General features: G+C 40.7%; 1 protein-coding gene across 2 annotated transcripts in view; it reads right to left on the bottom strand.

Moving 5' to 3' along the window:
* Positions 1-24097, bottom strand: part of LRRC3B (leucine rich repeat containing 3B) — a 152755-nt gene that overhangs the window by 117281 nt on the left and 11377 nt on the right. Inside the window, exon 1 of one of the 2 annotated variants that reach the window (XM_073885038.1) lies at positions 287-371. The exons of the other annotated variant lie outside the window; for it this stretch is intronic. The gene's annotated coding sequence lies outside the window, so the exon portion shown is untranslated. Of the gene's footprint in view, positions 1-286; positions 372-24097 lie in introns of those variants that run through there. 2 annotated transcript variants of the gene reach the window in all.

Here is a 24097-nt window from a genome sequence, read left to right as displayed (position 1 = left end):
CAAACCAAGAAACAGACTCTTAACTATAGAGAACAAACTGGTGGTTACCAGAGGGGAGGTGGGTGGGGGGATGGGTGACATAGGTGAAGGGAATTAAGAGCACACTTACCATGATGAGCACTGAGTAATATATAGAATTGCTGAATCACTATATTGTACACCTGAAACTAATATAACACTGTATCTTAACTGTACTGGAATAAAATAAAACTTAATGAACAATACTCAAATGAGTCAGACCAAGGGACCCCTTCAGGACCACCAGACATTCAACATTTTTACCCACCTCTCATCCATCTTTTCTGTCCTGCTCATTGGATTCTCATTGGTAAATACGTTTTCTCTAACTGCTTTCATTAGAAAATAGTTGCACACCAAATGTAGATAAAAGCTGTGTTTTTTTAAAAAATGGGTTTATATTAGATGTTTTTTTAATTAGGAATTTTTTTCCATTTAATCATATCTCTCTGAGGTAGGAATCGTGAAATGAAGTTGATGTTTTTAGGTGAGAAACTGGGAGGGGGGCCTCAGATAGGTAAGGAACCCACTCCTAGAAGGTGGCAAAGCCAACCCCAGTCCATTTGATTTCAATTCCCTGATCTAACTGCAAAGCTACACTAGTTAACTATTTCTTCATCACAAATCACCCCCAAACTTAGCAGTTTAAAATAACAAACACTGACGATCTCACTCAACTTCTGAGTGTCCAGAATCATGGGACATCTCGGAGGAATGGTTCAGGTTGAGGTCTTAAAGCTGCAGTCAAGACGTTGCCTGGGGTTACAGTCATCCCAGTGTGTTGCTGGATTAGAGGATCCAAACTTGCTCCCATGGATGTTGGCAGGAAGCTAGGCCTGTCCATGGGGCTGCTTACAATATAACGGCTGCCTTCCCCAGAGTGAATGACCTGAGATAGAATGGTACCCAGATATATGTCCTAGGAGGTATCTAACCCAATCTCAGAAGTGACATGTCATCTTTTTTCCCATAAAATGTTATTGGTCACAGATTCCAACCCTAGGAGAATGTGGAGGGCACCGTCCAAGGGTGTATCTTCCGGGAGACCAGGACTGTGGTGGGCCACCTTGGAGGCTGGACAGGATTGCCCAGCAGAGTTTGATGTTATCACTCGCAAAGGACTCAACAGCCCTCTTGGCTCCTGGTCTCCCTGCCAGCTACACATCAGCATGGAGAAGGTAGGGGAAAGCTTTTCTCGGCATCTTCTCCTTGATACAGAGACCAGGAAAAAAGGGAATGAGGAGGACTACATAAACATGCGTTATTTTTGCATCCTTCACCAGTGCCTTGAAAACGTTAGACATGATATGTTGAGGGTAGTTAACCCTTTTCAGGATATGCACACACCCATTTTTTGATGAGAAAGAGAAAGAGAGAGGGAGGGAGGGGATGGGGCCTACTTTTCCAGTCTTTCTAGATACGGATTCCCCATCAGCTTTAGTGCTGTTTTTCTCATAACATGGCAGGACATAATCTAGCTCAGGAACTAAGAAAACCTGATGGGAAGAGAAAGGGAGAAATGAGCCATAAATGTTGGTTATACTACCCAGCACCAACAGATGATAAACTCCCGCTGCTCCTTGCATAGATCTATAACTATAACTGCACTTGCCCCTTTTAAAAATAGCAGTCGGAGTGGAGAGTATTTCTAAGATAATAGAGTGTCACCTTCATTTTTAAACATGAATAAGCTACACAGATGAAGCCTGTGAGGGCTAAAGCATCAGGCAAGGGAGACTCAGGGCAGAGGCAGAGGTAGATTTTGTCAAGGGGTTCTAGAAAAGAGTTGGGTGATTCATTCACTCTTTCAACTAGCTTGTGGGTAGCCTTTATTATGAGATGGCTACTAAGCATTTGGGGGAATATTAAAATATATGGGGTGCAGGTAGAATATTATCGATTGATTCCCACAGATTTAGTAGATAGACATATCCTCAATCACTTATTCATTCACTGACCAAATATTGCCGTGTTAGACATTGTGTCAGAAACTGGTGTGGCAAAGATAAGTAAAATAAGTTGTCTGTCTGTTCTCCAGAGCCCACGATATCCTGGAGGGTCAGGATTACAGTGGATCTGGAATGATAAGAAAGATAAAAGGAGGCACCCCTGTCAGTTTGGGATTGAGGATCGAGAAGTTTCTAAGGGGGAGTGGTACTGCAGCTGAGGCTCAAAGAGAGAGTTTAAATCATTCCTTAGATGCATGTAATGTAATATGCATATAATGCATAACTGACCTGTGTAACTGACTTTCCATCTGTCTGTCCACTAAGGGGGTGTGGATTAGAGGTTGCAATCATGGGCTTTAGTTTGGATCCCAGTTCTGCCACTTACTAGCTGTGGAATCCTAGGTAAGTAACTCTCTGGATGCCTGTTTCCTCATCCATAAAATAGGGATACTATTAGAGATTACTCTGCATGATCATTATGAGAATTAAATACATGAGTTAATGTCTGCAAAGTGCTCAAGAGAGTACCAAGCACAAATAAGTACTAGGAGTACCAAGCTCTATGCACATATCACTTATTTCTATCTAGAGAGAGAGGCAGTAATAAACATTTTCCACTGGAATGTTATATATATATTCCTGGGTCATAGGAATTAAAATCAGGGCCCACAAAGAAGAAAAGCCAGGTTGCTGGTTTTGAGGGAGGTCGTAGAGATAATGTGAGGAATTTTTATGGTTATCCACTGGGAAAAGTCAGAGTTGCAAACTTTTGGGCAGGAAGCAGGGGCAAAAGCCAGGCATCTCAGATCTTGACAGTATCAGAGACCTTGAGGTGGGAGTTGTTGTACGGATAACCTCATGGATGTTCTGGCTTAATTGACTGCAATGTGGAGGGGCCAGAGTGCTTGGGTGTGTCTCCAGCAGCCTCCTGCAGGGCGGAAGAAAAACCTGAGCTGCTTTCAAACTCCATGTCTTCATTGTGTCTCCCCTTCTCTAGTCTCTCCCTTTGGGAGGCCCAGAGACTGAACCCACTGGGGAAAGTGAGCCTGCAATCAATGTACGACTTATATCCAAATAACTGCTCTACAAAGTATGGAGTGGGGACCCTTATGTAGAGCAAAAGAAATAAAACTAATTGTTATGGTATTTGTCTACATTGTGTACCGTGTTATATATGTATCATTCTGTGTTTAGCTTCAAACCAGCCTCCCGAGGAAGCTAGTATTATCATTCCCATTTTAAAATGAATGAGGAGATATTCAAAGCAATTAATAAGTTTCCCGATGTTATTATTAGCAGTTGGAAGAACTGCATTACGAGCCTAGATCTATATGACTCTAAGGCAAGTGCTTGTAACTTCTGTGCTATGTGGTATCAGAACTAAGGAGTTATAGAATTCCAGAGAAGAGTAGAGGGGGAAATGATGAGGACTTCCCCAACGATGATTTGGGTTGAGTATCAAAAATGGTTAGTGTTTTACATGTGAAAAAGTAGAACAGGTCATTCTAGATGAAGAAATGCAAACGTTGTGAGGGTATGAGCTTATGAACCTCCCAGGGATATGGGGAGGAGGCCAGTGTGGCTTACACATGGGGATGTGGTGGCACACAAAGCTGGCTAGGGTCAAGTTCAAGGAAGGTCATTTGTTCCCCCAACCTAATAAAAATGCAAACTCTTCTTTACAGTGAACTGGTGGGGAAGGGGAATGAAAGGAGAGGCTCCATGTCCTACCAGGCGGCACACACAAGTGACATTCTGTTCCAACAGGCTTTGCCCATGGTTGATGTTCAATTTCTGCATCACTGTCTAAAGACGGTGGCCTGACCTCGAGACACTGCAAGGGACCCAGCTGTCTGGATTGGACTTGATGATGTGAAATCAGCAGCAGAAGAGAAACCTGTAAGGAGCTGAAACTTGGACCCAACCTGATGGATCCTGAAGCTGAGGGAGTGCCTGACCATGCCAGGAAAGAGTTCCCTCCAGCTCGCCTGCGCATTCCTGACACTTCCCACGGTGATGCCTGTTTGGAAACAACCATTCCATGTGTTTCTGAATTAGGGTTCAGGGAGATACCAAGTCTGGGATTTGATTTTAATGACCTTGTTCCTTTCCCACACCATCCTTGGCTAGAAATCACCCCCCAGGCAGCTAGCCTGTCGTTTTCAGAAATAATGTGAATTCAAAACAAGACCTATTCACCGAAAGAGTAGATATGGTATCATTACAAAAACAAAACAAAACAAAACAAAAAAACAATGAAGTGTTGGTTTTGTAAGCAACAGTTCAGGTTCACACTCTAGCTCTTAGCACTGAGCTGTTCCGTGACCTTGGACAAAGCGCTCATCTTGCCCAAGCCTCCTTTTCTTTTCTTTTTTTTAAGATTTTATTTATTTATTTATTTAATTGACAGAGAGCACACAAGCAGGCAGAGAGGCAGGCAGAGGGAGAGGGAGAAGCAGGCTCCCAGCTGAGCAGGGAGCTGCATGTGGGGCTCCATCCCATGACCCTGAGATCATGACCTGAACGGAAGGTCATGATCTCGACTGAGCTACCCAACGCACCCCAAGCCTCCATTTTCTTAACTGTAAAATAGGGTCAAGAAAGTGTGCCTCGCAGGATGGGAGCAGAAGTTAAATAAGGTGCATGAAAACACATTGCTATTTTGAAGCCTTAAGCTTTTGGACTATATGAGAGGCAATAGAGTCACTTAAGAATCTGAGGGAAACATCAGGACCCCTAAGGGGTCCCCTTGGACACTACTTTGTGCCCTCTCTTAGGTCCCCTGCAAGTAGAGTAGAGGCTTCTTCCCAAGGACAAAGCAGAAGAGAGAAGTTTCGGGCACCGTTGGCTTCTGCTTTAGGCAGGGTCTCTGATTACCTTCACCTCCTCTGTGTCCCAGCAAATGTTAGAGATGGTGATACCCAGGTGCATGTACATTTAGATGTGTCTTGAACAACAGCACAGACCCAAAAATATCCCTCTCCATTGCTCCCTGACATGACTCGTTACTATAGGTTTGTAGTTCTGTGGTCTTGGGACAGTTATTTAATCTCGAAATGCCTCAGCTTTTCTCATCTGTCAAATGGTGACATTAATAGTACTGCCTTCGTCATACTATTGTTGTGAGAATACTTATGATACTACATATTAGCAGAATGTCTGGCACATAATGAGCACTCCATGAATATTAGCTCCTGCTAACGTTATAATTGCTGCAGTACATAGCAATCACCTCATTCCCTCACATGGGGGGCTCAGCCCCACTAGACTGCATGTTCCCCCGGGGTGGGGCAGGGCTTGGGGGTCTGCCGTACAGTAGATAAAGACTAAATGAATCCAGAAAGGCCAGCCATCCCAGTGGACAGGAGTGGGCAGACAGCAGGACAGATCCGCTTGGAGGGGCAGAAAATGAAGCTGAGACTCAAAGTGAGCTGAAGTCATTGCTGGGTAAGGAGAAGTGGCCAGAGCACTCATGCCAGGCCGGGCCCAGGCATCCTACGGATGACAGTGAGGCCAGGGCAAGCTGGGAACTCAAGGCTACAGATGGTGGAGGCCTTGAGCCGCACGTTAAGCAGCAGGGACCCTATCCCATGGGCGTCAGTGTTTTCCAAACTTCAGCCAGAATCACCTGCATGGTTTTTGCCAGACCTGAGTAACGCGGTATCTCTGACTTAACCTCGTAATATTTTCCTTAAATTAATTTACATTTTTTAAACTTATACTATCTAAGAAAACTCTATTACTATTGTCAGTAATAACCTATATCTTCTGCGGTAAATATAATGGTGAAATAAGTAAAGTAAAAACAATTTACTTTCATAAACCCTTGCTAGATACTTTTGCCTGCGAAAGCTCTGAGCCTACTGTCTCCTTGGCTAAAAAGGGAAATCAGTAGGTTTTCGAGGAGTGTGAAAACCATCAAGCACATATGGCAAACTTTCCACTTAGAGGGATGGAGAAGAAGCTGGGAAGGGAATGTGCTTGGTGCTGTGGAATCCGATGTCAGGTAATGCTGTCACCATGGGTTTCTAAAAGCATCCTCCGAGCTGCCAGGGGCAAAGGTCCCACAATTAGGGAAACCATCTCGGGGTGATGGGAACATCTTTTAATGGTTTTAGGGAAGAAAAGTGACCCCTTTAAAACATCTTTCTGGCTATATTGAGGATTGTGGATTTATGGGGACTGAGACTGGTGGCTGGGAGTTCAGATAGAAGCAAACGACCACAGGTGAGAGGTAGTGAAGGTCTGAGAGCAGAATGTTGTAGGGCTAGGGGGAGGGGGAGAGAAGCCTCTAATGGAATATTCAAGGAGCATGGTGGTGCTTGCTGATTGACTGTGCAAAGAAAGAATTTAGGATGCCCTCCCTGGGGTCAACTTGGGCCATTGGGAATATGATGGTGGAAGAGAATTCTGAAGGCGATGTTCCCACGGCTCTTTTCTGAACTTGTCCATTCTCTTCTTCCAGGCTCCCAGGTTCTTCCAGCCGATTCTAGGAGCTCAGACCTTCAGGATGCCCTCAGTCAGACATGCAGAAGAGTTCATACTCCAAACCCATTAGACTGCCTAGGATGATCCCGAAGTAGGGGGCTAGCAGAAGACAAATCACTCTATATCTTGCTGTCCCCATTCCACTATTATTATACAGTTGAGAAATAGTTAAAGGGAAAATCAAGCACAAGAGCAAAAAGAACTTCAAAATTCACCCAGAGAATCCCACAAATCCAGATGTAGATTACAGGATCTCACTAACTTTCTTTTTCCACTTGGTGACTAAATGGGGTAAAGAAAGTTAGAGGCTACGTGTATGCCATTTACATCTCAGATGATTTCTTAGTGCTGCTGGAGGAACAATTTTCTTGGTCCCAGGCTTCCTTACTTCACTGCTCAGACAGACATCTTTAATTGCTACCGTGGAATTCCTGCCTTTTCCTTGAGGGGCCAGTGGTCTTCACATCAATTTGCTATACCCTGGAAATGATACTATCCATCTTATTTCTCCCTTACCCAAATGAAAACATCAGCTGGCAGCCACAGCAGAAAGTGGCTAATGAACCAGCTCATACTATGGTGTAAGTGACTATGAATAAGTTAACTGTCTAACACTTAGCAACAAATTTATCCAGAGGAATAAATATCTTATGTGAAATTTCAGATCCATGGGGCTTTATTTTGAAGTAGCAGATATATCTTTTCCCTCCTGTGAGCCTATCCTAAATCAACAGACACCAAGGCATTAAAGTTTCATTGATTGGGTAAGAGTGGTCTATAAAAGACACTCCCAAGAGTGTCATGAACAGTCTACTTTCAAGTCCGGCCATAGAGTCAATTAAGTTCTGAAATAAACACCTTCTCCTATTTCTAAGAATGATCAAGTCTATTTCAAAATGAAAACTTCTCCTTTGGTGATGCTTTAAAAATTGAAAAGACAGTAAAGGTAGTGGCAGAATGCATAAAGACCCTCGTGGGAGGATCAAAATATTTCCATGTAACTTTGTCAGTGGGTGGACTAGTGACGTAATCTGACATTTCATAGGTAATTCAAACATATTATGAAAATATGAAAAATGGAAGGAACACAGGCAAAAGTGATAAACATTCCAGAAATTACATAGACAAACTATGGAGTTCACTATTTTGAGAAACTAGTGGTTTCTGCTCCCCTCATTAAAAATATGTCAATTTCCTTTAAGTGGACAGCCTTTGAATTTGTCCTTGTTGACAAATTTCTTATTTGAACCTACTTGAAAATATTGAAGTAGTTGTTCATAATTTGATTTAAAATACCTCTTGACTCTGAGATGGGAGGTCAATATGTGTTGTAAATTGTGGCCATTCAGAAGCCAAAAGATCAGTGTCAGCCAACAGGTCTATTTCCTTCAACTTTTAGGAGAGCAGCTAAAACATATAGTTGTATTATAGTCTGCTATGTCAGAGAACCAAAATTAATTATATGGCCTACAGAACATATTCTTTTTCCACCAAGTCATGTTTTATAACGCAGAAGTGCCTTTTTTGACATAGTACTTGATTATTCAGTCAAATCATAGATTCCTAAGATAGATAGGAATTTAAATGTGCATATACCCCATGTTGTTTTATCTAAAATAATAGTTTCTAACCCTGGATGCTCATCAGAATTCCCTGGAGAGCTTTTTAAAAAAATGCACATGGCTGAGCCCCATTCCTGGGCTACAAATCATTATCTGTGGTCGTTTGGGCCCAGGCATCAGTATTTTTTAAAGCAACCCTCTGCCTCCATGACCCTGATGAATACCCAGGGTGGGGAACCACTGACTTAGAAATCAAATTCACCCCTAGTGTTGAGTTTGTGCTTCTCAGTGGTAAAATTCAAGGAACACTTCACTCATATATAAGGAGTTTCTTGGAAAATGAGCCCTGATGCAATATTTAATTTGTTTTCCTCTTTCCATGTACAATATGGACTTTCCCTTTCCTCTGTAGTCAGGAGAAGAGAGCTTGAATGAGCAAGGATAAGATATTAGTTGAATAGGGAGAGGGGGTTGGAGGCACCGTCTTTCCCACCACCATTCCTTGGAGAGAACCTTCTTCAAGGTTCTACCAACAATATCCAATGAAGCCAACTGAGGTATGAGTGAAGACTGGGGAACTAACCCACTAGACCCTGTGCCAACCCAGCTCAGCCTGGACATTGCACCCTGTGGCTGCCCCACCTTTGGCTTGGGCAACGTTATAGTTCTGCCAGGGGAGTGAGCTACAAGTATCCCTCTCAGCCTATGCACCCGGAGCCATGTGTCAGCTGTAATAGTTACAAGAACCAAACACAAAGAGTTAGTGGCTATAATGCATGTAAATTAAAACATATTGTTGCCTAGGATATTGGTATCATTGGGTTATTTTATTTTATTGGCATCTGCAATTTGTACTCCTTATTCTCAAAAATGATGATCTAGCCTTTAAACCTAATGAATCAGTGAATAATTGTTGAGCTTCTACTGTGCTTAACACTGTACCAGCCACTTTGAAAAGAAAGATTTATTTATTTATTATTTATTTATTTAAGAGAGAGAGAGAGAGAGAGAGAGAGAGCACGTAAGCATGAGTGGGGTTGGTGGGGGAGAGGGAGAAGAGGCTCCCCACTGAGCAGGGAGCCCGATGCGGGACTCTATCTCAGGACCCTGGGATCATGACCTGAGCCAAAGGCAGCTGCCCAATTGACTGAGCCACCCAGGCGCCCCTGTACCAGGCACTTTAGTGAATAGAGAATAGGACCTAAACCCTGCTCTCAGAGAACGTCTATTTCGTGCACCTATAAACAGTGAAAACATTGTGAGTTGAAAAAGCAGTGATCTCTGGGGCTTTAGACACTGATCAAAAGAGAAAGTACACATAGAAGAATAACAAAGAATAGATTTGGACCCAAATGGGGAGATAGTAGGAAGGGTCGTGAGAATCCAGCAGAGGAAATTATACTTGGTAAAGACAGCCACGGGGGGATTTGGTTCCAAGGAATGCTCCGATGGCGCCATGAGCAGTGGTACTGGCAGGAAAGGAGGTGAACTGGGAGGATGGAGGCAGGCTGGTGGGACACTCAAGCAGGTGTCGTTACCTGACTTTGTGGCCATAGGATCCCATTTTGAATGGAAAAATCATAAGAATTGGTCTTTGGGAATGGAGAGCAATGAAGAAGAATGAGCAATGAAGAAGATGCAAGCTTTCTAGGGTATGGCTGTAAACAGTCATCTTGGAAAGGAACCAAGAAGTTTGCTTTTGAAGACATTGGGTTTGAAGCCATTCTAGGACATCTAAATAAAAACTCCCAGTTGGTAGTGGAAGATAAGAGGTTAGACTCTGAATAAGAGAGATCAGAATGATGGATCCTCTAAGACTGGGGACCTAAGGAAAAAGGAGCTCAGAGTTGCAGAGTCTGGGGAGCAGCCTCAAGAGGAGAGATCGCCAGTGAGCTCTGTGTGTGAGAAATATGCTTGTGTAGTTATTTATACGTGTAAATGCCTCCTACATGGTTTTATTGAGATTGAAATCTCAGACTTTTGCCCAAAACAACTCTATTTTATGCCATCAGTTTAAAATCTTCCACGAAGCACGAAATTCCTTTTGTATCTTTCCCTGAGTTGACCAATGAGCTCTAACAGAACATTTTGTCAGACAGAAAAAAATGTGTACAAAAAAGGGGAGAGACAGTTACCTTTTAAAACTGACCTTTCATTTTTCGTATTTTATTCATCCTTTTTAACAGATAAACTCATTGTTATTTAAACTGCGTTACTAATTCAGTGAATTCATGGGGGAAACATTGAAACTTAATAGTACTGAAGATTTTAAGCCTCTTGTTTTTAATGAACGAATTATTACTTTTTCTCCAATTACCAATCAATCACAGCTCCTTTTTATTCCAGACTGTGAGCAGTGTAGGAGTATTTAGCAGAGAATCTGTATGTAATGGGATTCAACAGGAAATCGTACAGAATAATCATTATTTCTCTTTAGGACTCCGAGTTAATATAACTAACCTATCTGGGCCAATTCCACCTCATCTATAAAATGGGTCAAACAAGATCTGACTTGCTCATCTAATAGGTTTTCCATGAAGACTAAAACTAAAAATATGGAATAGCATATGAAAGAACTTTCTAATCCATAAAGCCTTACAGGCATGAAAGTTATCACTGTTGTAAATTGTATGAGTACCCTGAAGAATGAAGAGAGTTCTCTGTTAGCATAATGCTAAGGCAGATAAAGGAGCATTTGGCTGGGCTCTGAGTGATACAGAAGGTGGGTGCATCTGAGATTGTCTGAGTTTGGGTCCCCCCATAAAAGGAGGCACTAAAGCAAGGGTTTTTATTCATGTTGTTTATCTGGAAAGTTCTGTGAGGAAATGGGGAAGGAAGACAAGGAGGAGGGACAGCAATGAAGGATGCAAACATAAGCAGGACACTGCTGTGAGCAACGCGGGTTCAGTCCCACAGGGATCCTCTGAAGGACTGTGTGCAGCACTCCTCTGAATTATCCGGTGAGGAGAGGTAGCTTAGGTAGTCTCTAACTCCCATCCCACCCTGGAAGGTTGCTCCTGGGGCCTTAACTCCTGACATTTCCAGGCTATGACATGTAGAAACTGAAGGAAACAAGAATATGTCACCCTGAGATATACTTCTCTGACAAAAATAATTTTGAGCTGACAGCAATTAATAAGCGCAAAATCAGAAAAAGCTCCTTGTACCTCCCCCCTTTTCTGCTTAAAGGCAGGATATAAATTCCGTTTTATAGGATATGGCACCAGAAGAATCTACCAACAAACCTTACTCCATTAGTTTCCTTCCATATATTTACTTTCCACAATTTCGCCACCCTTGGAAGCCAAAGACCACTTACTTTCTTTGGTCCTGTCATTTTGCTATGAATTTATTATTCTTTGTTGAAGATGCTGTATAACCCAGAGTTCTAAGCCACCTTTGCGTTACTCATCTGGATACTCCCATGTGTTACATGTATGATGTGCATGTTTGTAAATTTGTTTTTCTCTTGTTTATCTGTCTTTTGTGATAGGAGTCCCACTTTAAGACCCTGAGATGGATAGAGGAAAAATGTTTCCTTCCCTCCAGAGCTAAGCACGCTCCCTCTGGCTAGAGAACACCTTCAGCTAGAGTTGCTGGAAGCCATGGGCACGTACAGGAATGTCTGTAGCTGACCTCCAGGGTAGAACAAGGCCATATGGGAGGGGCATCACACCTCTGCTTTGCAGCCAGGACAATTAGGTTTTGAATCCTGGGTCTGCTCCCCCTAAACTGTCCTGCACATCACTCAACCTTCCTGACTTCAATTTCTCCAGCCGCAAAGCGGGGACAGCAACAGCTACCTTGCAGAATATTAAATAAGTGATTATGCATTCTTTTGATGGCATATCCAATCACCAATGTTATTTAAAAATAATAAATGTCCTGGGAAAAAGTTCACGTTATAGAATTAAATGAATACAGGAAGTCACACTTATTTGCACGATGAATCCATTTTTGTAAAGTATGTATATTTTATGTGAAATGATAATAATTGGGACAAAACGTACTAAAAGATTAAGAGTGCTTATTCTGATTTCTATTTTCCTATGTAGGCTTTTCTTCATTTTTAAAGTTTTCTGCCAAGAGTTTCTATTACTCTGTAATCAGAAAAAGGCAAATTTCACAGAACCCATTCTTCAGGGCTCTTCTGAGGATAACAGATGATTGCACAAAAAAAGTATTTATCACAGTCCATGACACAGAATATGAGCTTAATATATGATCATTCAAAAAGGAAGTAATACACATTACTAATGAAATGAGAGCTTGCTTACCATGCACCAGGCACTGTGCACAGCACTTTGCGTTTATATCCTCTTTTAATTCCCAAACTAGTCTTATGTGGTAGGTACCGACCTCACCACAGTTGTGCAGATGTAGGATAATGAGAATTAGGAAGAATACGAAAGCTTATTAAAGAATCATCTTTCTATGTATCAAAACTCCTCAGAATGGCTTTGACATTTTAAAATAGATGGCTCAGGAAAAAAAAAATTCACTTCCTTACTTTTTTTTTTCTTTTTTTAGTTCAGAGACTGAACATAGTTTAAAGAACTCTGCTTTACCAGAACACTGGTTAAGGTTTAATGTCAAAGAGTAGCCCCTGGGTGACCACAGTCCATGAGCAGACTGTGTGGCGGAAATCAAATGGACCCGGAAAGCTTCCCACTTGGCCTGTAGGGTAAGATTTCTGTGCGTCTCTGAAACACAGTTATCTTTGCTAACAACAAAGGAGAGCTGGAGACAGCGTTTCAGCCTGCAAAGACCTGCACCCCAGAGATTAGAAGAGGCTGCTTCATGGACCGTTCTGTTGCAGGCCACAGAACCAAAACATGCCCATTAGAAGCACTGCCTGAGAAATAAAGAAAGGAAGATTTGTATTGGACAGAATGGTGTTACTTTGCTTTATCTGTGTTGCTGACAGTAGAGCCAAGGGCCTTTTCTTGTTTCTTTGTTACTGTTGTTGGTGTGCTGGGTTCTGTAGAAGCATGTGGGACTTAATTAAAATAGTTTAAATGGCCCTAGTCTGTCAAGCTTTCAATTCCCCTTGAAAACCTCTTTGTTCTCCCCTTAGTGAATTTCATTATAAGAAAATCAAAGAGAAAAACTCTGGAAATTGTTACCACAAAAATAAATAGGGAGGGGGTGGTGAGGAGGGGGGGAGGGGCCAGTGAGTGCCTGCATGACATGACTTGGAACAATAAGCAATGCCATCCGTAATTTTCAGCTTAACTCTTTTCAAATGACAGAGAGCTTCAGCTTCTGCTTGTCAGAGGTGGAGGCCTTTGAAAATACACAGGAAAGCTCTAAGCCTATTTTCCGGGCCCCCTCTGACTCTGTTTCTTGTTGGCAGGAGGGAACCGGGGAAGGTGAGAACAACAGCTTCGCCTACTGCTGTTTTGATTCCAGGTGGCAGGAAAGCTTTCAGACCCTTTGAACATGTGCTCCTATTAATTTGATGGAGGCTCCTGTGTGGATGAGCAAAAACCTTGTGCCCCAGATAGGGGACAAGCATTGGTGTCTAGGAGCTATGAATACTGGGACTCCCACTAGTGGGCTTATATTTGTGGATTTAGTCTCTTGTGGCATTGAGGAAGCCGTGAAAATATGAAAGCCGTGAAGGTATGAAAATGGCCTGTTATCTTGATTTTCAGCATCATTCCCAGTTTTGTTTTGTGATGCTTTCCTCGATTTTTCCTAGATTTTCTTCACTTTTTTTTCAGTGTATATTCTCTTGTGTTATTTTGTGCATTATTGTGAGCTACCTTAAGTTGTTCTTAGAAGAGAGTAAAGCATAAAGAACATTAGAAGAATTGTTTGTGGGCAATACTGAGGGGTCCACTTGGTACTTGGACAGAAGTTTGTCCTCGAGGAGTGAAAACCAAGGGGACACTGTGTCTCAGGGAGTACAGTTGTAGATCGCTTGTTCTCTCTGGAGAAGGAATATTCCAGCTGAAAGGGGTAACATGGATAGAAAACTGGGTTCAAAGAGACCGACTTGACAGTCCACCATTGTTTCAGAGAGAGTCCCTAAGCCTGGGGGTGACAGGGATTCTGGCCATCAGCCAGGGGTTCCGCTAGTGTGGGGCAGAGGGGGTTTAGCAGGTCTCTCCATGGCCTGGGTAAAGAGCTCCACAAACATCCATTTCCTTTTGTGCTATGTCAGTGCCAACCTGACACATTTCCAATGATTTTATTGAGCTCCGGGCACCCTGATGGGGTTACTATTGACAGAAAGAGAAAGCATACTGATGCTTAGAACAAACTCTGTCTTCCTAGAAAGGAAGTGCCCTTCCCAGAAAGGAAGGTTCCTACTCCTTGGACTTCTGACATTGAATCATTAGTCATATGTCCGTAAGTTAAGAGAAGTTTTACACTAAAACACTGATCACACCAGTGACCTGAGAAAGTCGACTTTCTCCATCTGTATGGTTGGGCCCCAGACTGAGCTTATCAGTTCATCTAGGAAACTGAACCCTCTGGGGCTTTGAAGTGGTCAGGCCTCAGCATTCCCATTGTTATAGCCTCTACTAGGATCTGTCTGTCTTTGATTATGTTCCCACAAAATCCTGAGATAATGATTTGACTGCAGTTTGTTTGTTTGGGAGATGATTATGAGGAGCACTGGAAAGGCAGAGGAGGAATGAGTCAAAGATGGGAAGAAACCCCTGTGGTCAGCTGAGACTCAATGCCTTTGGGACACTTTGCTAGATGGTGTCGAATACCTCAACTTCACAAGAGAAGGATTTATCCTTGATCACATCCCCCATTGGCTAAGGATTGCTCCAGGGGGGATTTAGCTCCTGGGGACACTGCTTAGGTTGAGTAGACTTCTTTGGCAAAGGAAAGCCCTCAGCCATAGATAAAAGAGTTGCTGGCACTGGCTGTAGGGAGTCCTTGGGGTATATGGAACAGCGGGCTCCGCTAAGATTTGGGTGGGCCAGTGTCAGTGTCTATGGTACCCTTCAATAATATCAGCAAATGAGACTGCACTCTTGCATTCCTGTATCCACCTACTGCTGCCGCCCAATTTATTTGCCATGTTCACTGATTTTGATTCTGAATTCTATAGTAAACTTCATAAGAGTGGTCCATGTTGGATCACTAAAGAACACTATTTGAGGGCTTAGGGCACTAACAACGTTTTTTTTTTTAAAAAACAAAGAAAAAGTATTGCAACTATGATCGTGGGAAATAACACGATTTTATCGACTTCTTTTCACTGATGTTATGGATAGAATTGTTTTCATTTTGAATCATGTGTGGTGATTGCAGAGGCAGGGTAACCAGAGCTCCAGCTTCTACTGGTGTTAATACAGCCCTGAGGCTAAAGATGAATCCAATCAAGGCATAATTAATTTCCTAGTCCTAAGTGTACTGGAGCTGCCTCCCCAATAGCCAAGCAGCTGCCTTTTTTAAGAATGGCCTCAGCACGTAGGAGTGAAGTTGCAGTAGCAATGAATTTACTAGATGATCCTGCCTTTTTGGCCATGGTGATTGGATATCTGATGCAAGTTTCTGTCAACCAGAGTTGCTCTCTGAGAAATTTAAAGTTTGGAATGAAGAAGCAGAGTAAGAATGGTTGGATCTGAGTAACCTTAAGATGGTGGAACTTTGGAAGGAGAGTCCATGTGCCCTTCTGGAATAAGATCCTGATTTTTTCTTTCCATTCCAAAGCCAAGATCATTAATGAAGACTCCAATGTGGAGTGTGGTGGACATTCATTTGTTGCCTGGTTAACATTTATCCCCCAATCACCACTTTCTAACAGGGCACTGGTTGACATTAAGATGCCTGTCTTGTGGATAAGGTGATCCCATCCTCAATCAGATATGGGCAGTGGTAAGACTAACCCAGTCAGTTAACCCCATTTCCCTTGTCACAGTGACTGGTTCAGGTAACCCAGATTGACTCACTTCCCAGGCCACAGGGATTACTTAATTGTTGGGCACATCACCCAATTTAGGCTGTTATCCTTCAAATAAAACTGTATTGGGTCCTTGGGTTGGCCACCTACTGAAAGAATCTATAGATAATATAGACAGGTAAACTGAGGGCACAAAGTCATGGTGATAATGAGTCATGGCGTTTTTTACAAAGTTCAAGGAGTACTTATATGTTAATGCTACAATAGCTAGGGAAATATTCTGAAGAATCCAAAGAATGATGTGGCCATCTGACTCAAGGGGGGTCTCCAAGGATTCTTCCCTTATGCCATTTTGTGCCTTTATATAGTCTGTCCAACACTAAAAAGAGCTGGCCTGTGCAGCAAATAAGACATTGCAGAAATGATGGAGTATCACTTTTGAGACTGGGTCATAGAAATCACTGTGGCTTCTATTTTGTTCTCTGGAACCTCTCGCTTGCTCTTGAGGAAATCAGATGCCATGTCATAAGGAACTCATGAAGCTGAATGGAGGGACCAATGTGGTGAGGAACTGAGGCTTCCTACTAATAGCCAGAATCACTCACATCTATGTGAGTGAGCTATTTTGGGAGTGGATTCTTTAGCCTCAGCTTTTAAAGATGACAGCTCTGGTTGACATCTTGAGTATATATTTGGTAAGAGTTCCCAAGTCAGACAATTCAATTATGCCATTCTTGAATTCCTGACCCACAGAAATTATGTGAGATAATAAATGTTGTTTTAAGCGCTAAGTTTGGGAGTACATTTTTACGCAGCAATAGATAACTAATACATATAGTAAACCACCTATATACACACACACTAATATAATATATTATATATATATATATATGTATGTATATACACATACATATCTCCCAAGTGGAAATATACTTTTCTGAAGAATGAATACATTTTCTTATTTCTTTCATCCATCCATCCATCCATCCATCCATCCATTCATTTGTTCATTCATTCATGGAGTGTTCACCATGAACCAGGAAATGAGCTAGGCGCCAGAGATACATTGTCCCATCACTCTAGGTGCTCCATCTGTAGCCTACAGATTTCCTAAAAATCCTTGGGTTTGCCTCAGGTTTATCAACTACTGGTCTCAATACTCATAGAAAACACAAAGCTGATTGGAAACACTATTTGCACATCGAGCTAAAAGTCTGAGCAATGAAGACAGGTTCTCTAACCAAGTGCACATAAGCATATCATTTGGTCAAAAGCCAGTGAAGCTCTCTCCAAACTGATGTCCTACGCTGACCTAATGGCATCAGGGAAAAGATAAGTCACTGCCACATATCCAGTCCTGAGTGTTTTTGTTGTTGTTGTTGTTTTGACAAGACTACTCAGTTTTGACTGTATGTGTTCTCAGAAATGGTAAATCCACAGAGGATGGAGTTAATCTTGTGCAGTGCAGTGCTCAATGTGCTCTCTGTTCAGTATCTATTCCTCACAAAGAGGCACTTATTGCCTTTTGCCTTTTATTTGGATGGAAATGATGATCATAGTCATCAGACCCAAGTGCAATACTCCAAAAACTCAAGAGCATAGTCAGATCAGAGGATTTGGAGGGTCTGATGTTAATTTTCCCAGACAAATTTGTCCTCTCTGAATACAGAGTTAATGGTGAAGCCATAAAGAAAACTAATCTGTCTAGAAAACAAATCTCCCCCCCCCACCAACAATTTATATACTTCTTTCATTCCCCACTTCAGGGAATGTAATACTAGAATTGAGTTCAAATATCCTGCATTTTTCTGTCTAAATACTGATTTGTTTTAGATGAAACAAATGGCATGTAGCCATTTATGTAATGTGCATGGTTTTAGGCGGAATGTGTAATTTGATAATAAATAAGCACCACCTAATCAGACATTTTAACAGTTTTCTATGCCACTATGCTAATCTTCTTCTGTGTCACTTTTATAGTTTCTTAAAGTCGTATTTGACGCATACTAACTGAAAATATTTAAACTATACAATTTGATATTTTGACATATGTATATACTTGGAAAAATACCCCAAGGAATATGATGAACAGGCCTTTCACACTCAAAGTCTTCTTTTTTAATTCTTCCTTCTGCCCCTCCACACCAACCTATTCCCTGTCCATAGACAACTCCTGACTTACTTTTAGCATTATGTATTAGTTTACATTTTCCCATATATCATATAAATAGAATCATATACCATGTATATTCATGGTCTGGTTTCTTTCACTAAGCACAGTTACTTTTTTCTCTTCTCTCTCTCTCTCTCTCTCTTTTTTTTCTCACATAGGCAGTACCTTTTTGGTTTTTTTGTTTTGTTTTGGTTTGGTTTTTGGTTTTTCTTTTTCTTGCTCAGTAGTGTTCCATTTTAGAGATATAACACAATTTTCTTTTTCCTTTCAGCTGTTGTGGACATTGGGGTTCTCTTCAGTTTTTTATTATTACAAATAAAACTGCTGTGAACATTTCTGTACGAAGCTTTGTGTAAATGTGCTATCAGTTCTCCTGGGCAAAATCTTAGAAGAGTGGCTAACTCATACAATGGGTGTGTTTTTTAACATTCTAAGAAATCACCAAACTGTTTTCCAAGGTTGCTGCATAATTTTACCTTCCCATCAGGAGTATTTGAAAGTTTCAGTTGCTCCAGGCTTTTATGTGACTTCACTAACCATAGTGAAGATTAGCATAACACTTAGTATGGTCCATCTTTTTAAATTTTAGACATGCTAATAGGTATTAGTGGCATTGCATGGCTGTTTTAATTTGCATTTCTCTAACTAATGATGATGAACACCTTTCAGGTGTTTGTATGCCATCTGTATGTCTCTAAATCTTTTACCCATTTTTTGATTGGCTTATTGTTTTTATTACTCAGTTTTGAGACTTCTTTATATATTCTGGTTAAAAGTCCTTTAATAGAGGGCGCCTGGGTGGCTCAGTCAGTTAAGCATCTGCCTTAGGCTCAGGTCATGATCCCAGGGTCTTGGGATCGAGTCCCACATCGGGCTCCCTGCTCAACAGGAAGCCTGCTTCTCCCTCTCCCACTCCCCCTGCTTGTGTTCTCTCTCTCACTGTCTCTCTCTCTGTCAAATAACTAATAAAATCTTTAAAAAAAAAAAGTCCTTTAATAGATATGTGATTTGCAGATATGTATCTTTCCATTCCCTAAGAATGTCTTTCAGAGAGAAAATTCTCAATTTTGATGAAGTCTACCTTATAAATTATTTATTTTATGGATTGTGATTAGGATGCATATAAGAAATCTTTGCCTAACTAAAAGTCATGGAGACCTTTTCAATTTTTTTTTAAGTTCTATAGTTTGGGGTTTTCCATTTAGTTTGTCATTTATTTGAATTATTCTTTGTGCATGGTTTGAGGTATGAATCAGGCTTATTTTTTGCATTTTGGGTATTATTTTTTTGTATTTTTGAATATTAAATTGTTCAGGCACCATTTGTTGAAGAACATATTTTTTTCCTCTACTGAATTGCCTTTGCACGTTCGTCAAAAATCAATAGATGGGGCGCCTGGGTGGCTCAGTCGTTAGGCGTCTGCCTTCGGCTCAGGTCATGATCCCAGGGTCCTGGGATTGAGCCCGCCGGGGGCTCCCTGATCGGCGGGGGGCCTGCTTCTCCCTCTCCCACTCCCCCTGCTTGTGTTCCTGCTCTAGCTATCTCTCTGCTCTGTCAAATAAATAAATGAAATCTTAAAAAAAAAATCAACAGACCATATATATACATAAGTCTACTTCAGGGCTCTATATCTTGTTCTATTGATCTGTTTGTCAACATTTATACCAATATCATACTGTCCTGATTGCTGTAGTTATGTTATACATTTTGAAATCATGTAAGGCAACTTCTTTAACTTTGTTTCTCCTTTTTCTTTTTCAAAGTTGTTTTAGCTAATCTAGGTTCTTTGCATTTTCAAATGAATATTGAATGAAGCAGCTTGTCAATTCCTATAAGAAAGTCTACTGGAGTTATGTTTGGTATTGCACTGAATCTCTACATAAATTTGTGGAAAAATGACATCTTAGCCTTCTAAGTCTTCCAGCTCACCAACAAGAGCTATCTCTCCATTTATTTCAGCCCTTCTCTATCTTCTTCCTGCAATGTCATGTAGTGTTCAACGTTTAGGTCTTGCATATCTTTTATCAAATTTATCCCTAAGTATTTTAAAATTTCAACTCCAGCTTGCTCATTGCTAGTATATATTAAATAATTTTAGTATATTGTTCTTGATCCTATAAACTTGCTACAAGTTCACATATTGCTTCTCATAACTATTTTTGTGAATCAATCATGTCAGCTGTGAATAAAGATAGTTTTTTTTTTATCTTCCTTTTCAAGCTGGATACATTTTCATTTTTTTCTGAAATAATTTTAGATTTACAGAAGAGTTGCAAAGATTATATCAAGTATTATTCTTTATTCTTCACCTATTTTCTTTTAATGTTAACAACTTACACCCGTGATACATCTATCCAAAGAAATTAGCCTTGGCACAATACTATCAACTAACCTAGATATTACTATAAAATGTACCTCTTCGTCTCTGATAATAATCCTTACTTAGGACTCTACCTTTTGTGATATTAATATAGCCATTCTAGCTTTCTTATACTTTGTGTTTGTAAAGTATATATTTTCTACTCTCATTTTTACCTCTGTGAATATATTTAAAATGTATTTCATATAGAAACTATATAGTTGGGTCTTGCTTTCTAATCCAATATGATAACCTCTGCTCTTATTTGGACTGTTCAGATGATTTACATTGACAGATAGATGATAGATAGATAGATAGATAGATAAATAGATAGATAGATAGATAAATAGATAGATAGATAGATAGATAGATAGATAGATAGATAGATAGATAGATAAAGAGTAGATAATTGGGTTTTTACCTACCATCTTACTATGTTTTTCTATTTGTCCATTTTTCCCCCAGTCTCTTTCTGAGAGTGTGAATCCCCCCACCACCAGCCCTGGTACTCAGGAAGAAAGGTTACTTAGAGAGCAGTCTGATTCTTGGATGCCTATTTTTAAGATTTCTTAGGAAAACCTCTCTCTAGGGCTATTTTACCCCTATTATTAACATGTGATCCTACTGGTATCTCTACTAAATGCCCTGAGCACCCAATAAGATCTCATTTCTCTGGCTAGCCAACCCTGGAAATCACTCAGTTTACAGTTGCCTGGTAACTAACTGTTCTTTGGCTGAAATTTGCTCCTTTTCTAGTAGTTGTTCTGGCACATGAAATTTTCCCCTATGTCTTCACCATTTTGTCTTTAGCTAAAGAGTTGAGGGGAACCTACTGCAGATTTCAGGAGCTCTTTCTCTACACAGATCCCTTCCCTCTGGTACCCTTGCTCAGGCAAATTCTATCCATCTCGAATCCCCTGAATTTTGATCACTATCTCCTGAACTTACAGAGACCACTGGGTTCTGCTTATGTTTCCCCTTCCTCCACTGCATTCTCCAAAGTACCTCCAGGCAGAAAGCCAGGGTGGCAAACAGGCTCAGCTCTTCTCCCCCTCCTCTAAGGATCACTTTCTTTTGCTTCCTGTTGTCCAATGCTATCATTTCCTTTATTTGTCTCATTTTATACTTGCTTGTTGTCATTGAGCAGTGTTTTAGTTTGCTTGGGCTGCTATAACAAAATAACACCAAGTGAGGGATTAGCAACAGAAATGTATTTTCTCGAAGGTCTAGAGGCTGGAAGTCCAAGATCAAGGTTTGGCAAGGTTGGTTTCATTGGAGCCCTCTCTCCTTGGTTTGTAGATGACTGTCTTCTCCCTGTGTCATCACATGGTCTTCCATCTGTGTACATGTCCTAATCCCTTATAAAAACACCAGTCATATTGGACTGCAGCTCATTCTAATGACCTCGTTTTAACTTAATTACCTCTTTCCAGACCATATCTCCAAATGCATTCACATTCTGAGGTACCGGAGGTTAGGGCTTCAGTATATGAATCGGGGGGGCTGGGAGACGGGTAGAACACAATTCACCTATAACAGGGAGTCTACAAATGGCTAGTCTTTCATGTCAGCAGCTGAATTTTTGAATTTGCCAGTTATTTTATTAAAATGTTGCAGACTTTAATTCACTTAATTCTCCCAATATCCCTGTCAGAGAGGAATGATAAATCCCATTTTAGATCTAAAAACATTGAGGCTCAGGCAGTTAAGTAATTTGCCTAGGATTCTATAGCCAAAAAGCAGAAGAGTCTGGATTTGAATCCACACATCACTCCAAAATTCTGCCTCCTAGCCACCATGCTTTGCTTTCTTTTAGGACACATATGAATAGCATGATTAATGTCTCAGTATCATATTGTCAGAACTGTGGGCAGATATTCCTGGAATATTGAGCCTTGAAGCTTGACTGAATACAGAGTTTCCACTTCTTAGCAAGCAAGTCACAAATTTTCCCATGTCAGAAAACTGAGGAATACTAGAGTATTCCAGGACTCAAATGACATAAACACCTTTCCCTTTGTTCATCTATCCCAACCAATCTCTTATTTCATCTTATGTTTATAAAACTTCCCTTGGGATATTTTTTAAATAAGCAAAATCTTGGAATTTTACATAAGTTAAATGTCATATGCCATAATGATCTAGTGTATGCTGGGTAAAGTTTATTTTACATCTAAATTATCAGTTATGTATAGATAGCTGACAAAAATAACTCTCATCCTTTGGGGGATAACAATTTTTTCATCAGTTAAGTAAAAGTGTTCATTTAGGCATCAAGAGAAGTAGACATTGTTTAATGTTCTTCTATGGGCCCATTTCTGTCAAGGATAATTAATGATCATCATAAATGCATTATGACAACAATGTTTTCTATCCTGAATAATAGATTAGACTAACATTTGGCATATAAATTTTAGTTTTTGAGTTGTATCTGATGACAGCATGAATGTTCTGAGCCTAATAGACAGTCCATGCATGAGGCAGAAACAGACATGGTAGTATGTAGTGAGGATTCTAATGTCAGCATACCATTTTGGGGCACTGCATTGTGATTTCTAAACAGATAATGTTGTCGTGTGTATCTATGCCATTGATTGTCAAATGATAATGAGCCCAAGAACCCTATTTGGTTGGAGTTTCTCTTATAGAACTGATCCTGATTATAAATATAAATATCATTTCCTTGTTCTCCTTGCTCAAGTAATGCTTTTTTTACCTTTGACTAGAATGTCAAAATTTTACTTATGAAGGATTGAGAAATTAAAGGAAAAAATATAAGCACTGTGAATTGTGTAAGACTGTTGAATCACAGACCTGTACCTCTGAAACAAATAATACATTATATGTTAAAAAAAAAAAAAAAGAAGAAGAAGAAGATAGCAGGAAGGGAAAAATGAAGTGGGGGATATCAGAGGGGGAGATGAACCATGAGAGACTATGGATTCTGAGAAACAAACTGAGAGTTCTAGAGGGGAGGGGGGTGGGGGGATGGGTTAACCTGGTGATGGGTATCAAAGAAGGCACGTACTGCATGGAACACTGGGTGTTATATGCAAACAATGAATCATGGAACACTACATCAAAAACTAATGATGTAATGTATGGTGATTAACATAACATAATAAAAAAAAGAGAATAGGAAAAAAAAATTTTTAGGCATCAAGAGAGAATACTCCACTTCACTACCAAAAGTCTTTGCTCAACCCATAAGCTGGATGTTGAACTTGTTCACTGAAAGTGCAGGTTCTGATGTGATAATGATAAGAACCAGAACTTGAGACAAGGTCTAAGATGGAGGTAACTACATTTAGGAGGTAATTCCTGGAAGCCAAAATGAGGAATTGGGAAGAGGGAAAAGAGAACTTATGAAAGGCAATCATAATGCATAACTTATTTGTTCACCACTATGCAATGGGACTCATGCCCAGGGCAGCTCTGAAGCATTGCCTAGAATGTGCCTTAGAATTCCTCTCCGAAGTACTACAGAATGTAGGTAGCATGTGCTCCTACTCCATTAACTGAGGGTTGCTCACAGGGCATTAAATCCTGCTCAGTTCTGGCCTGTGCCTGGTCACTGGCTGAGAGGGCTCCCTAGCATCTGGAGAAAGCCCATAGACAGAAAACCACTGAGCTGGAGGGGGGATGGCATCAGTGGCCAAGGCATGGGACTTTAAACTG

Source organism: Callorhinus ursinus, unplaced genomic scaffold, assembly GCF_003265705.2.
Source record: "Callorhinus ursinus isolate GAN/ISIS: 27379988/994484 unplaced genomic scaffold, GSC_fseal_2.0 scaffold1, whole genome shotgun sequence".
In the NCBI taxonomy this organism is placed as follows: domain Eukaryota; kingdom Metazoa; phylum Chordata; class Mammalia; order Carnivora; family Otariidae; genus Callorhinus; species Callorhinus ursinus.
This window is presented reverse-complemented; position numbering and strand designations above follow the sequence as displayed.